Source organism: Lepisma saccharinum, chromosome 2 (genome assembly GCF_977018435.1).
Source record: "Lepisma saccharinum chromosome 2, izLepSacc3.1, whole genome shotgun sequence".
Taxonomy (NCBI): domain Eukaryota; kingdom Metazoa; phylum Arthropoda; class Insecta; order Zygentoma; family Lepismatidae; genus Lepisma; species Lepisma saccharinum.
This window is the reverse complement of record NC_139230.1, coordinates 203,121,412-203,134,577: the sequence shown is the minus strand read 5'-3', so window position 1 is coordinate 203,134,577 and position 13,166 is coordinate 203,121,412.

The following is a 13,166-nucleotide window of genomic DNA, read 5'->3' as shown; positions in this document are numbered from 1 at the left end:
GCGGATGAATAGATTACGTAATGTATTTAAATAATATGTTAATACCTAGGTATATATATATATATATATATATAATATACACACTCGCGCGCGCAAACACACACACATCAATGCAAAAAACTAAAACAGTGAGATAAAATGAGGTTTTTCTTTTCCGATCTGACTTAATTTTGAAGGTTTTTGCTCCCCCCCTTATCAGAGGGTCTGCGCACGCCTATGATGTTGGTACCTTCTTCTTCTAATAAAAACAAGTTAAAATAACAGTAATATTAAATTAATAATATTAAAATATTAATTAATATTGTTATCACATGAATGGGAAAAGATGGCATAAGAATAGGAATATAACAGCACGTATTCATTATCTAGCTCATGAATAGTTAAGATCGCTTCAATTTGTATAAAAACAACTGACCTGGCAAGGTGATTGTGAAACAGATAAGGAATTGAATATTTATTGAATAACGAAAAAGGATGTTAGATCCATTTGACGAAAAGTAAAGCTCTTAATTTAATATTTAAGCATATTACTTAGGTAGTGGTGTGTATAAATCTTCTTTGATACAGTCATCCAAAGTTGTATGACCCCAATGTAATCCTTCCCTTACAATAAGTTTGACGGAAATACACCTATCTCGATTATACGACAGATGCTAAACAAAACAAGCATATTTACATAATTTAATTTTAGTAAGTCTCTCGCGGAAGATTCGGACTCCCTGGACACCCCGCCTCCCCTAAATAGTCCTTGGCTCTATTACATGTAAGTTGTATTGCGATGTTCGTCAATGTGTGTTTTTTCTTCTTTCAGACACTCGGAACATGTGTTGTCCTGTCACAGAAACCCTCTCGGCTCGGAGTTATAAACGTTCGGGCTCAAAAGAAAGGTCTATTATGGTCAGAGCCTGACCTTCCCCGCGGGGGGGGGGGGGGGGGAGTAGCGGACAGGGAACCTTGTCTTCTGTTTCTTTCGACACAGCAACCCTCCCACCAGTAAAGTCTCAAAACGGTCTACCATGCAATGGATTTGCGTTCGAAGGGGGAAATGGAATCAATATTGGCAAGACTAGGAAGAAAATTTGACATCTGTCCGGTGCGTTTTTCGAGTGACGCTGATACGGGCTCTTAAGAGTTCTACAGGAAGCTGGTTCCATGAAGAGCAGTGCGGACCTCTGGAAATGTCGTTGGTGGAGGATCGCGAGCTAACTCGCCTCCTTAAGACACTACAGGATTTATGTCTGAGGACCTTGGTGGCCAGTCCATGCGGTGGATTTATTCACCTTCAAGAAAGTCATCCACCAATTTGGTTCGCCTCCCCGATGGTGCAGCGGTAGCGTTGTCGCCTTGTAATCAAGGGGTCCCGGGTTCGATTCCCGGTGGAGTGGAGGCACATTGTGGTTCGGATCCCACTTTAAACTGTAGGTCCAGTCCCGATTAGCCTTACTGTGCATAAAGTGGACTTAAAAATCCAAATCAATCCAATCAATCAAACCAATTTGGTTCGATGCGCACATGTATTATCATCTTTTCATCCTTGAAGTTGAAGTCTGAGCCGACTGGGAGTCTGAAAAGTCGCACATGTTGTTCTAGTACCTCGTTTCTGGCCCTCTGGGCAGTAAGAGAAAGAGCCATATTCTTACTGTACATTGAACACTTTACAACTTAGTGTTTTTACTTTACAAGAGATTGTCCTCCGATCACAATGAGCGTTCGATACAGAATGAGGCACTCTTGTTCTGATATGTTGTGTTTTATTTACCTTTCAATCACGAGCCTATTTGACACTAACAGTACTCTTACCTATGCGCGTAAGGTGAGTTACACTCCTTGATGATTATTTATGGTGATCGTGCAGGTCTCCCCCTTCCATTTCTCTACTTTTTGGACACTGCCGTATTATGGTAAAAGAGTAATGACGTCGCCTGTGACTTTCTCATTCAACATTCTCTGGAGCTCTAGGAAGTGTCAATATGACAGGAATGATCTTGTCATCCTCATTTTCTCTTTTCCCATCAACAGCCTATGGAGATGCGTAGATTTGGATGATTATTTTCTGCTTTTATTTGACTCCAATACTTGGAAATAACTCCTTCTGATAAAAAGTGTGATGGGAACTTTGGTTGGAGCAAGACGTGAGCCTTGAACATCCCTTTTCGCGAACAGATACCATCGTAATTTGCCGAAATATTTGATTTTGGTGTCATGCAAAATCCTGTCATCTTAAAAATCCTGTCATCATATTCGGGGTGTAAGAGACACCCAAATATGAACCTCACTTCCACGAAGTACACCCTGGACTGCGTTTTGCAGACTAACATTGCTCTGACGTCTAGGGCCTCTCCGATGCCACAGTGGTATCGTTGTCGCCTTGTAATCAAGGGGTCCCGAGTTCATTACCCGGTGGAGGCAAATATAGCGGTTCAGATCCCACTTTAAATTGTAGGTCCAGTCCCAATTAGCATTACTGTGCATAAAGTGGACTTAAATAAAACACCAACTCAATCAATCAATCAATGCTCTGGCGACTGGACCCATGGGACTTGAGTTGTGTGCTGCCCATGTGTGTTTGTGATTGTCCTTTCATCTATTTCATCTTATAATTCATTTTCATCTTTGAAATTAGCCAAAAGTAGCAGAAACGAGAAGTAAAATAAATCAATTCATTCTTTCATTCTGTCATCTTGTTCATCGAATCTAGGAGAACCCAAATTTGCAAGAGATTCAAGCACATCATCTTCTGCGCCATCAAATGCGTTCAACAACCACTTTTTTGCCTTCTTTGCAAGTACAAACACAAACTGGGATACCATTAATAGATAGTGTGAACGCTGCCGCCAAAGTGACTCTCACACCTTTCACCAGGAGGAGTGAAATAAAAGCAGAAAGTAAACATCCAAATCTACCCAGCCCAATAGACTGTTTAATAGAGAAAGAAGAAAATGAGGATAACAAAAAGATCATTCTTGTCATATTCACACTACCTAGAACTTCAGAGAAGATTACAGTTGACATGTGGTTGCGGAAAGTGGAAATGTTCATGCATATGCCGGGATCAGTTCCTGCGACGTACTGAACTGTGTCTTTGTAGTGCAGATGAAGAAAAGTCTGAAAACAATGACTTAGAGGACAGAGACTCAGATCAGAGTGACGAGGAATAGTGACTATATTGATGACATGCTATTTCCCAAATGATTACAACCACTCTCAATCTTGATGACAGGTGAGCTGCTTAAATTTCAAAATACAATGCGGAATTCACAGGCGGTGTTATTACTCTTTTACTGTAATATTTATAATAATAGTAATGATAATGATAATAATAATAATTAATATTTTCACTTGTTATTTATTAACAGAAAATGCCTCTGGAAAAATCTGGCAATACGCCACAATAGTAGGCATCAACAAAATATCACAGGCAATAATCCCCCCCCCCCCCTTTACATGTCAGAATGTCAAGCAAAGCGTAAAATATGCATAGAATCCTTGCAGGAAAGGGGACGAAATAGTTTCATTAGATATATCTCCATAACAGTGCAAGATATGAAAAAATCTGTAAGAATCAATTTTGTTCCTTTTTCAATTTTGAACAAAACATGTATTTATAAACGTTTCTCCAAAACCACTATTAAAGGAGTTATGACGGAACTTCTTAGTTAGCGGTAGCCATCTTGGATTTATGACGCCACACAGGCCTTCTGCCACAACTGCGGGCAAAACACCTGGTAGTACGTTATTGTGTACTACACTAGCAACATATTACCGGTAGTCATATATTCCCTTCATTCAAAAACCCACGGGATTACAAATGCCCCTGGACTATATGTCATTTTCTTGTTACACAGAAAATTTAAATTTTTATGTATAGAACCCAGTATTTTAAATAAATTAACATTTGTAACATTTACATATGAACTTTCAGAAACAGTTAATCAGCTCCGTCTTCTTGTGCAAGGATTGAAGAAAGGATTGATTTATTGATTTGGTTATTTTACATCGATTTTCTGACATTTTTTGCTTTTCTCAACGTAAATCTGCCCGTCCCATGGACATGTCCCACCAAATAGTACTATTTTTGTCAACACAAAAAAAATTATTAACATGTTGTATTTCTTTAGTATTTTGGATGTGTTGTGATCCATTGCATTGATGACAATTGAAAACGTTATCGGTACTTGTATCATGAACAACTTTGCATCTAAAAAATCTATTGAAATATTTATGTCACACTATTAAATATAATTATTACATAGTTACCGGGAGGGATAAAATATATATCTATCAGGGGCGAAAATTTACCTTTGTAGCTGGAGATACTCGGATATGTTTGTTTGTTCCCTATTTCAACAAAAGGTTGATCACCATTACCACATAATTTACTTTGTTTACTTCCTCAAAAGGCAAAATTATTTTAAGTTCAAAGATACTTATTTAGTACTTACAAAATGGAAGTAACCTTATAAGTTTCACATCGATATCTTCAGACACTAAATGTAAACTAATGTTTTTATGGAACAAGTTATATTCTAAGGCACAAATAGCACACACACTACATGGTCTACTGTAGCTCCACAGGTGAATAGCAACTGCTGAAACATACAGCTCTATTCCACTGACTCGCACTCACTATAAGCAACCTTTGTTCTTACTTCTGAGAACAATACATGTTGATTTCATTTGCTATCCTAATAGAATATTGTTTATCTTCGCATTGTAGCAATAAGAGCCGTGTATTCCATGAAAGAATTGTTCATTATATCTGATTTCTGGCACATAGACTGGAAAATAGTAAACATAAAGGTTAAGTAGAACAATTGGCCGTGTCTTCGACAGACTTTGACCTCACCTATCCCCCTGTAATATTCCTATTCCACCATACCTTGTAATATTCCTATGTTCAGGTTCACTTCAGCTTGCCATCTTCAGTATTCCTTAGTGTCAAGCGAGTTCAGTTAGTACAAACGCCTATGAAAATAAACATTTTGTAACTGTCGTATTTGTTAACGTTGCTTTTATACCACTCTGGGTTAATCGCGACGATGAGGATGAATAGTGAATTGATGAAATAGACGCAGGAACGATATGCGGTGCGATATGCTCGAGTGCTGGTTTTTATCACATTTTAACACTATTTTAAATACCAAATGATAGTGTATGCACAAAATCATTTCTATGTAGTGTCAAGAGAGGTGTTCAAAACGTTTGTTTTCTGGTCAAAAGACAGAGGTGAACTAGAAAGACTTGAAACTTTGGTGGTATTATATATGGGTGTTTTCTATATACTCTGTCACACTACATAACTGACTTAGGTTTTGCCCGCAAGTTGAAAAGCGTTACATGGTGAAAAAATTATTTAAAAAAACCATTCAGAACAATATAAATATTTCTATGGTGTTCGGGAAAAGGCACATTAAGTCACAAACTGATTTTTTTTTGTTGCTTGCATTTAAGTAGCCCTGGATCAACTAAAGATTATTGATTGATTGATTTAGTCTATTTTGCGTCGCTGTTTATGCCACTTTTGGCTAATTTGCGAAGATGGGAATGAGTAATGACATGATGAAATTGATGAATGGACTCTCACAAACATACATGCCCAGGCCGGGATTAGAACCCGGGACCCCTGGCGTCGTAGCGCGATTTGCTAACCACTCCGCCACAAGGGCCGATCAACTAAAGAAAATGTTATAAGTATAATATGTTATAAGTATAATTTTATATTGGGCGTGTGTAAAGATTCTAAACAATGATGATCCAACATGTATATAATGTTTGTAATATTTACTATTAAAAGAATAAACATAAATAACTGTCTGCTGTAAAATTGTATTTGTTTTTACTTGCGTGCTTTTACCAGAACAGCCTAGATTTGTTCCTGCCCACTCAGCATATAGTCCAGTCCCTGACCCTGACGAGTTTTCTCTTTTAATCCTGTTAGAGCATGCCTAAAGAAAGGGAAAAATCTTGGATAGACATCTGGCATACCGGGCCCAAGTTTTCTAGGGGCCCATAAATTCAAGATGACCGCCGACCGCCGCTTCACGCTCCAACAAAAGAAATCGATCATAACTCCTTTAAAATTGGTTTTTGATAATTTTGTATACACACATATTTTGTTCAGAATTAAAAACGGAACAAAAAATATTCCTACAGTTTTTTTCATATCTCACACTGTTATGGAGATATATCCAGTGAAAAAATTCTGTACCCTTTTCTGCAAGGATTCTAAGCAATATATTACACTTTACTTGACATTCCGGCATATAAAGGGCAAAATATCACTGCCTACTATTGTGGTGCATGGCTTGTGTGAAGTTATACATCAAAGATGGATGCCTCTGAAGACATTAACAAAAAAAATCGAACATGTCTCCTTATCTCCATCAGAAGTCATTTTGACCATTTGTAGGTTCGTTGGGTTTTTAAATGAATGGAAGACATGTGTATAGAGGATGCCTTCATTTTGAGGCATGCAATCATAAGTATAATACTAGGTGTCTTGCTGGACAATGTGTCAAGAGAAGGTACAGTCATGTTCAAAAAATCTGTCGCATGGATTTTTTCTAAGTCCAACGTCTTACGAAATTATGTTGGTAGCTCTGAAACAAGGAAGTGTTGTGGAATATGCGATCCTCCAATCAGAGTGAAGTTCGATTCGGAGGAGCAGGAGGCGTGACTCACGGTCTTGTCCACAGGAAGTTCAACCAATGCAGCAATTCCAAATATGAGATAACGTCCCCATTGGTTAAATGTTTCAATAATGCGAATCGGCAGAAAGATTGAGCAAAAGTTTACTTTGTCGTTTTAAGTGCCTTTAATCGTTTCAAATTAGTATTAAATTGTCCCAATTATAGTTCACGAACTTAATATAATGTATTCATGTATCACTCATTAGAACAATTTTCACATTGTTTTCACTACGTGAGATGACATTTCATTTACATTTACGATAAAATAGTGGTTTGGGTGTAATAACAGTTTTCATTAATTAATTTAGAGATGCATTTTTATTTGTTGAGTTAATGATTAGGTTAATTCGTTATTTCTCGCGAAAAGAGGGAACCACAGCTGAAAGAAAATACACAACTTGTATTATTGAGGTCAAGAGTTCGATTTAACATCACTTTTTGCACACATCGGCTAATCACGACTCGGGATACATTTAAATTGGAATCTGAAACATTATGCGACCTGACTGGAACTTGGAAAAGGACACACTGATTACAAGACGTCGATACATTACCACTTGGTCTGGCGAACGTCAATAATAATGAGGGGTTGTGGGAGAGGGGTGACGGAAAGTAGAAAATAAATAGTATTTTGGGGGGTATTTAATGTTATATTTATACACATACAAACCTAAGAAAATATATATTTTGATACATGTGTGTGGGGGGTGGGGAAGGGGGAAAAGAGAGGGACAGAAATATATTGGGAGAGATGGGACGAAGAGGTGATTGTGGAAAATGTTTTATTTGACGTTCAGTAATAAAAACAATCAAATCAATGATGATTATCTTATAAATACCATATTTAATGTAAATTTGTTTTAAAAATGGGGGCGGGGAGCTGTTTGTTTTACGTTCAGTGCAGGATAACAAGTGGAGACACATAGTGGTTCGTATCTCACTTTAAACTGTAGGTCCACGCCCCATTAGCCTATCTGTGTATAACGTGGATTTAGAATTTAGTAGAAAATAACGTCGATCTAGTATTTTGGATTTTAGATGCGTTGAGACCACTAAAATTTCCAATTCTTATAATAAGAAACCTGTCCTCATATTACCATTTTGAAAGAGAGAGAGTTAATTGTATAATCTTTCGTTGTTAGTTTCAAAGAAGACTAATTCAATAGGAACGAATAAAGCTTACGAAAAGTTTTCGCCACCGTGGGGATTTGAACCTACGACCATTAGAGTGACAAACCAGTGCGATAACTACTACCCCACGAGTTCGCTCCTTCTTACGGCATGATTATGAGTTAAGACCAATTCGTTCAATATGCATTAGAAATATAATCCCCACCCGCCTCTTTATAAACAACACACCCAAACGCTCCTTTGTAGCAAATGAAATAAAGGTGGTATGAATGTCACCAAACATTTAAGCAAAATCTACTATATTTACGACGCAATCGTTTTACATGGAGAGGCTACAGCTTCGAAAATTGAGGTTGTGGTTTGACTGTAATTGTAGGATACCCCATAGGTATCGATAAGCCAAGGCTCTAGTGTGCACTTGATTGGTTCATTTGTAGTGACGTGCTCAGGAATTTGTAAAGAGGTATGTGAATATAAAAATGTGTTAACGCTTATTTTTTAAACAGTGAACTCATAATTTAATATCTCTCTGTGCATCGCATTGTCTCTCTTAGGAACTAATTAGTATTGCAGGAGTCATACTGAAAAGAAATCTCACGTGACAATGACGAGAAATTAGATTTACGGAAGGAATAGTTTTCATATTTTAAAACCTCGAAGGGCCATGGGCTATATCCCGACTGTCAGTCTCCCTTCCGCAATCCTAACTAGAGTTATCTTCAACTGGCAACGAGGTGACGTTGGTCAGCACGTCGAACCCTCAGCCGTTATAGAAGATATCTGAAACCAGGTTACACCAGTCACTCGTTGCTCCCTAATTTCCTCACGATGGTGGGTTGCCACCGGTCCTATACAGATAACAGGCCGAGAACCCAGGACGACTCGAATCCATGCCGTCCCGCTGCAGTCGGAGTCCAAAGCACAGAGTCTTAGACCGCACCGTTACGGAGGAGGAGATTTTTCATATTTTGTTTCTTATAAATGTCGACAATACATTAAATATATTACGCACCAAAAATTAGTGTCAAAAAATAGCCGGTTCTATAAGAGATTCGAACCTTCGATCTTCACTCAACTAGGCCGCTATTTTTAACAATTTCCCATTTTCTCACTCAGTAACCTTCGTTGAACGTTTGTCTTAAGAGTCGTTAGCAATCTTGTAAACCTTATTAACCTATCTGCTGTCTATCACAAATGTATTTTACAACCTGGAGTAGATTTTGATTTCTGCAGTTTAGAACTTGACTTTCGTGGTAAGTAATTCTCTACCGTCTACTATAATAAATAAATCAAAGTCTACATATCTCATATTTTGTAAATGCGAAATGTCATTGTTAAATGTTACAAACTATTTCTTATTCCACCGTTAGTTCCAGATTTAGCCAGCCACAGCATTCTGGAAACCAGCGTGAAACGTGTTTCCCACACTTCCAAGGTCAGGTGAACCCTTATCAGTTGTATTGGATACCGGTGAACATGTTACTTCATACGTCATGGTACTGTGGTGGATTTCTTCCCCTTCCCCTTTTACCTTGAACGGAAGTTATCCCCGACTGGGCACGACGAATCAATCACAGAAAAGCAGACTGTCTAGTAAATCGCATGCCATGTATTATTTCGAGCTCCTAGGTTTTTTAAAGTGAAATAAAAAAAAAGTATGTAACATTAATTCATAATGGTTGACTTCTTTGGGTATTATTTCATGACTCTTTTCTACTTACTCCAATGAAACTTTTGTCTACTGTTTTCAGTAGATCAATAGGTGTTTTGAAACATGTACTGTGTTCAGATTTTCAAAAAGATATCAATACAAAAAAATAATAAGGGGGTATGAAATTAATATTTACAGCCAAAATATTAAACTTAACATATTATATACTATACTGAATAAATTAATTTCACTTGCAGTTTCTCTACTGTACTGGTTTCAGTAGAGCAATAGGTGTTTTGAAACATCTATGTTAAGATTTTTAAATTTGAATTACAATTTGTGTGCCTGAAAACTTAGGGTATTTTACACCCGTCACGCTATACGGGGTCCAGCCCCTTATCATGACAAAAATAAATGCGTGTCTGAAAACTAAAATATCCTTATCTGGGTTAAAAGCTGAGCCTGTAAAGCGACAGACAGTCAGCACAAACAAGGACAACACACACACAGTCCTACAAAGATTATACTAACAGTAGGTCAAGTCACCAGAGCCTCGTTAGTCTGCAAAATGCATTTCAGGGTGTACTACATGGAAGTGAGGTTGGTTTAAATTTTAAATAGATATAAAAACAAATTGTTAGTGAGGAGGAATAAAAAGTTATATTTACAGCTAACATGCTGAGCTAAACACACTACAAGGGTGTAAGGGATGACCTTCCACGAAGTATGTACACCCAATTGTTGCTTCCACGTAGTACACCCTGGACTTCAGTTTGCAGACGAAAAAGGTTCTGGCGACTGGCCCCATGGCCAGTATAATTTTCTGTGTTGTCCTGTGTTTGGTCCTTGTGGGTGCTGAGTGCCTCTTTACAACCTCAGCTTTTAACCGAATTCAGAATATTTTAATATTTTAGTTACAACACGACGTTACAGTTATGTTATTTTAGTTCTGGTAAGGGGCTGGACCCCGTATAAAGTGACAGGTGCAAAATAGCCTAAGTGCGGACGCACCCAAAATTTTGAATTCAAATTCAAACACACTACATGCAATATTACATGTAGTACTGAAGAGAATATTTCACTTGTAGTTCCTCAACTGTAATTACACATTAGGCCTACTGAAAGTGTTCAGTAGGAAATCATTGATTTTAAGTAGATTTCCGAGAGACACAGTAGAGTACTACAATTGATAACAGTCGATTCTGTCTACTGTAAACAGTAGGAATTACGTAGGTTTATAACGACGATGAGAATGAAACAGAGGTAAAAACGATGATAATGAAATGCAGAAGCGACCTGGAGCAAACAGGAACGTAGAATGTCTGGCAGCGAGACGCAAGAGTTGATCAAGCGATTGTAGCGTCAAATTTAGCTTAGAGCTCATAATTGATATTTCTACATGAGCTCAACATACAAGTTACATACAATGAGAGAATTGAATTGAGTTTACATCTCACGTGATATGAGTCGAAACTATTGTTGCACATTGAACTGTGAAGTGAATCAATATTCAATTCGATTAACTAGTGAATGGTTTTACGCTGAGATTTTGTAACGAGATGTGCCAAATGGCTGACAGCATAATAACTTATGGACACATTGATTTAATATATTTGAACGGGTGATTTTGCATGAAATTTTATTACTTGAATCTACATCACTTCATTGCAAAGGCTACAAGGCATTTTATGGGTTGTAAAATTCTGTGTTCGATTCACCGTTCGGTTAACTCTGCGATTTTTATTTATTATTAAACCGAAAAATTATTTATTGCATTTTACTTATTACGAAAATTCGTATATTATTTGCTTTGCGAAATGTAGAGAATATATTGTTTTTCATGCTTTTTACAAGAATACAACTATGCATGGTGAACAAAAAATAATGTAAAATAAATACTATTCAAAAAAGGATGTCAATAGTATTTATTTGTTTTGTTTCTTGATAATTTTCTCTAAAATAAAAATGTATAACTTTCGCTGTACATGACATTTCTTCGAATATGCCACATGGATCATTTTTATGCAAATCCTAGTAAAATGATAAGAAATTCAAAAACATATGATGAAAAATTATTTTCAAAAATAACATTGAAAAATCATTAGAAAGGAGTGTTATTTTTTTAAAAAAAATATATAACATTTTTATTTCTTTAAATTATTAATTAAATACAATACTTAGTTGCTATATATAATAATAATAGGGGTAATCGAACAGAAGTCAAACCTATAATCTTCGGCGTGTAATACTGATAGCCTATCACCGAACCACTTTACCATCATAACAAAAATTCAAGTTTTTTTCTCGGAAATTACTGGCTGGTGAACGCTGGAACTTTGCCATACGAATATCTACCCTACCACTACAAGAAGCCACGTCACAACCTCAATTTTCAAAGTTGTAGCCTCTCCATGTAAAACGATTGCGTCGTAAATATAGCAGATTTTGCTTAAATGTTTGGTGACATTCATACCACCTTTATTTCATTTGCTACAAAGGAGCGTTTGGGTGTGTTGTTTATAAAGAGGCGGGTGGGGATTATATTTCTAATGCATATTGAACGAATTGGTCTTAACTCATAATCATGCCGTAAGAAGGAGCGAACTCGTGGGGTAGTAGTTATCGCACTGGTTTGTCACTTTAATGGTCGTAGGTTCAAATCCCCACGGTGGCGAAAACTTTTCGTAAGCTTTATTCGTTCCTATTGAATTAGTCTTCTTTGAAACTAACAACGAAAGATTATACAATTAACTCTCTCTCTTTCAAAATGGTAATATGAGGACAGGTTTCTTATTATAAGAATTGGAAATTTTAGTGGTCTCAACGCATCTAAAATCCAAAATACTAGATCGACGTTATTTTCTACTAAATTCTAAATCCACGTTATACACAGATAGGCTAATGGGGCCTGGACCTACAGTTTAAAGTGAGATACGAACCACTATGTGTCTCCACTTGTTATCCTGCACTGAACGTAAAACAAACAGCTCCCCGCCCCCATTTTTAAAACAAATTTACATTAAATGTGGGGCGTTACCCCCACACCCCCTATACGCCTTCATGGCGTGGTGCTATGCACAGGGGAGCACTTTATCACTATCACTTTATGGTATTTATAAGATAATCATCATTGATTTGATTGTTTTTATTACTGAACGTCAAATAAAACATTTTCCACAATCACCTCTTCGTCCCATCTCTCCCAATATATTTCTGTCCCTCTCTTTTCCCCCTTCCCCACCCCCCACACACATGTATCAAAATATATATTTTCTTAGGTTTGTATGTGTATAAATATAACATTAAATACCCCCCAAAATACTATTTATTTTCTACTTTCCGTCACCCCTCTCCCACAACCCCTCATTATTATTGGCGTTCGCCAGACCAAGTGGTAATGTATCGACGTCTTGTAATCAGTGTGTCCTTTTCCAAGTTCCAGTCAGGTCGCATAATGTTTCAGATTCCAATTTAAATGTATCCCGAGTCGTGATTAGCCGATGTGTGCAAAAAGTGATGTTAAATCGAACTCTTGACCTCAATAATACAAGTTGTGTATTTTCTTTCAGCTGTGGTTCCCTCTTTTCGCGAGAAATAACGAATTAACCTAATCATTAACTCAACAAATAAAAATGCATCTCTAAATTAATTAATGAAAACTGTTATTACACCCAAACCACTATTTTATCGTAAAT